A 5,000-nucleotide genomic window follows, 5' to 3' on the forward strand; every position below is an offset into this window, starting at 1 on the left:
TTTTTTAATGTAATAGAACGAAAATAACATTTTTATAATAGAAATACTACGGTTCGCTGGAGCAGAATGGAATTTTCTTTTAAATTTAAATATGATTTTGTCAAATATATGTGTGAGTTCACACACACACACACACACACACACACACACACACACACACACACACACACACACACACACGAGGGGGTGTATGAAAAGTTTTGAGTCGTCAAGGTTTTTGAGCCTTGAAGCCTTGTACTTTCGTCAGAAGTATTGTACCATGTTTTGTTTTTTGAGGTTGAAGACTTTTCATACACTCCTCGTATATATATATATATATATATATATATATATATATATATATATATATATATATATATATATATATATATATATATATGTATGTATGTATATATGTGCGTGTATGTCTATGTATGCACACATTCATATATACATATATATACATGTATATACATGCATATATATGTATTTATATATATATGTGTGTGTATATATATGTGTATATATATATTGTTACAAATGTTTCGGCATTAAGCAACACGTGACGTTACCCTGCACATATACAACCAGTAGATGTCTAGGGCAAGCACGGAGTAAGCACATCGTTAGACTATCGATAAAGAAATACCACTGGATACAGATAACCTGTGTGTACAAGTGACGCTGGAAGTTTAACGAGACCAACATTAGGGCTGAAACCTATGAAGCTTAATTGTTGCTGGTTGAGCGAATCCAATCGTTCCTTTATATGTATAATAAACTCTTCCGCCGAAGACGATATATAATGGCACTTCATCAGAGTTGCGTCAAAAGTATGCTCCTACATGGTACGTCTTCCAGACATTGTTTATTTGCTTATAGCTGAAAACATTACGTAATTTTTACTTCGAGCTTTTGCGTAAACTGGCGTTGCAAGAATAATTGGTTCAGAAACAATTGTAACGATTCACTAAAAGTGCTTCTTTTTCATGCGAGAAACTGGACACGTTTCAAGCGGCACGTTTCAACGAGCTCCACTCGAAAGTCAGCATTATATCATAATAACAGCTTTCCTTCAAACGCCATATGTATATATATACATACACACACACACACACACACACACACACACACACACACACACACACACACACACACACACACACACACATATATATATATATACATATATATATGTATATGTATGCATGTATATATATGTATGCATATATATGTGTATATATATATATATGTATATATATACATATATACATATATACATATATGTATGTATTTATATATATGTGTATATATATTTATATATATATATATATGTATACACACACATATATATATATTTATTAAGATATACATTAAAACGCTTTTGTGCAATGCTTTTGAGCGTAATCAAACAGTGAGTATATATGTGTGCGTGTATTTATATACATATACGTATACACATAATACATACTTATACAAACACACATCTTTACATACATACAAATATTAAATTACTCTTTCCAACTATTTTAATTAACATTAATAAAAACGTAATTAAACATCACTCAATTGTAATGCCCAGCTGTTGAAGTCTTTACAATATGATTTCAATGCGATTTTTTCTCTTAGACATTTAATATTTATATATATATGGAAATTTTATTATTATAAACATAATTATAATTACGTTTCAGCAAAAATTGCTTCACCACATACCCAAATTTAGAAATAGCAGTTAAATATTATTCCACTACCATAATATACCTTCTTGACAGCAGCACTTGCAACTCACACAGGTAAAAAGAAAAAAATAACGAATCTACCCGGCTTTGATTAACTGTATACATGTTTCAGGATTAAAGAGATGTAAATTACTCAACTTACTTCCATCTTCGTTGGCAAATAATCTTTACTATATATATATATATATATATATATATATATATATATATATATATATATATATATATATATATATGAGTCTTTTCTACTCTAGGCACAAAACCCGAAGTTTTTGGGGAGGGGGCAGTCGATTTGATCAACCCCGGTACGCAACTGGTACTTAATTTATCGACCCCGAAAGGATGAAAGGCAAAGTCGACCTCGGTGGATTTTGAACTCAGAACGTAGCGACGGGCGAAATACCGTTAAGCGCTTCGTCTGGCGTGCCATTTGTTGTCATATGATTGTGAAAGATGAACATGCTCGCTCTACAGAAGCCATATTAAATGGCGAGACTCATTCATGAAAATCTGTGGCGTCCTTCATTCAATTTGCAACTTCAAGTGGCAGAATAAAGTCTCCTACACAGAGGCTCTTGCATGAATTGACATTCTAGGCATGGAGTGTTTCTTATCAGAAAACAATTGAGGTGGGTTGCTCGTGTGGCACGTACGGAAGACGCTCTGTAATTAAAAGCCCTCGCATATACATAATATATGTATATACATAATATACACATATACATACATACATACATACATATGTAATAATTAAAAAATAGACATACATACTTACACACAGACACACACATATATACATATATTCTACATATGGCTATAACAATGTATAAATAAATTTCATTTTCTTTCTTTCTTTCAGTTTTTCATTTGTTGCAGAGAACAAGCAAATCAAAAGAGAGTCATTGACAGTGAATACCCGTTAATATAAGTTAATAATATTAATTAATCCAATCGATAAATACGTTTACAATAAGAACGGAAGTTCTTTTCCTCTTCACTCAATTACGCTGCAAGATAACACACACAATCACATAAAAACTTTTGTGATGTTTTACACAGATTCTGTGCGTGTATATATATATACGCGCGTGCGGTAGAATATATTAGTGTTGCAGATATAATAGAGAATTTGAAACTAAAACACATTTTGATATTGTTAAAGATTTTAATGAACACAGACATCTCGAAAGCAAGTAAGCGGCACTCATATATATATATATATATATATATATATATATATATATATATATATATATATATATATATATATATATATATTAAAACTGTGGACGAACACCATTCCTCCATGTGATCGGCCTGAAGAATTGTTTAAGATATTAAGATATTTTCTTAACATGAAACCAATGGTGGCCTTAATACACAAATAAAACAATTTTATCTACCAATGCAGTGTTGAGCACTTATTCTCATTGGTCGACATTTACGTATATATATATATATAAACATACATACACACACACATATATATATGTATATATTGTTTTCCGACCACATATTTTCGGCTTCAGATATACATACATACATACGAACGTACGTACATGCATACATAATACATACATACGTAATACATTCATACATACATAAACACACACATGCATACAAACTCGACTACACTTTAATATTATATACTTTTTATGTGATATATACATACATATATATGTATATAGGTGTATATATATGTATATAGGTGTGTACAAATAGATACACACATTTCTATAATATAAAAATGTATGTATATATATATATAATATAACACTAGACATTCACTCATATATATACATATATACATATACACATTCATATATGTGCACATATGTACGTGCTCGCACACACACACATATAGATATGCACATGCACATTTACATAGAAGTGCATATATATATATGTATATATGCATATGTACATATGTATGTACATACATATACATAAATATATATATATATATACATATATATATGTATGTATATGTATATATATGCATATATATATATATATATATATATATATATATATATATATACATACACATACATATACACATACACACGTATATATATATATATATATATATATATATATATATATATAAGCACTCATAGATATAAACATGAACAGTTTATAATTTCAAAACCTCGCCAACAATCCTGTGTCGCTTTGTAAACAGATCGATCAAAGGGGTTATGAATTGCCTAAATTGCTAGTTAGAGATGCCAGTTCAATAATTATTTCTAAATACGATACTTCGATCTTTCCTTAAAATCAGTAGAGTTTGTAACAACAATCTATTTTCGACATCTCAACAGTTCTAAAAGAAAACAAAAACAAACAAACAAACTAAAACAAAATTGTAAAATATAGAAAAAGGAAGGAAAAGGAGATTGAAGGCGACGGAAACAGCAGCAGCAGCTGTAGAACTAAAATTACCGCTATTGTGTACACCGTGGACGTCACTTCCATCATCATCATCGTCGTCATCATCATCATCATCATCATCATCATCATCACCACCACCACCACCACCACCACCACCACCACCACCACTATCACCAATTCTTGCACTATATATATTTGTGTGTGTGCGTGGGTGTGTGTGTGTATATCCATACATATATATCCATCCATATGTATATATATATATACACACGCACACACTCACATAAACGTACATTATGTATACATGTCTCTATCTATCCATATAACATATATATATATATACATACATACATATATATATATATATATATATATATATATATATATATATATATATATATATATATGTATATATATATATATATATATATATATATATATATATATATATATATATATATATATATATATATATATATATATATATATATATATACATGTATGCATGTATATATATATATATATATATATATATGTATGCTTGTATATATGTATATATATATATATATATTTATATATATAATATAATATAGTATAAATTCTTTATAAGAATTTATCAAGTAGTCAGCGTGAAAAAAAACCTCATAAAGAAAAAAATAATGAAAAAAATTTCGTAATGAAAAAAATTCATCATTCTTTCATAAATATAAATAATTTTATATAAATATAAATATAAATAATTTTATATAAAGGGCATTAACTGTGTAGCAATGCCTTACGCTTCGAGGGACTAAATAAGTCAAAAACTAAGTTTTTGACTTAGTTAGTCCCTCGAAGCGTGAGGCATTGCTACACAGTTAATGCCCTAAGTTTTTGACTTATTTA

The 5,000-nt window shown here is 28.8% G+C and overlaps 1 protein-coding gene across 1 annotated transcript in view; it reads right to left on the reverse strand.

Moving 5' to 3' along the window:
* The window catches only part of LOC149131267 (acidic phospholipase A2 PA4-like), a 28,118-nt gene that overhangs the window by 22,178 nt on the left and 940 nt on the right, over nt 1-5,000 (reverse strand). The window lies entirely within an intron of this gene.

The sequence above is a fragment of the Octopus bimaculoides genome, chromosome 24 (assembly GCF_046866305.1).
Source record: "Octopus bimaculoides isolate indiv1 chromosome 24, ASM4686630v1, whole genome shotgun sequence".
Classification (NCBI taxonomy): Eukaryota; Metazoa; Mollusca; class Cephalopoda; order Octopoda; family Octopodidae; genus Octopus; species Octopus bimaculoides.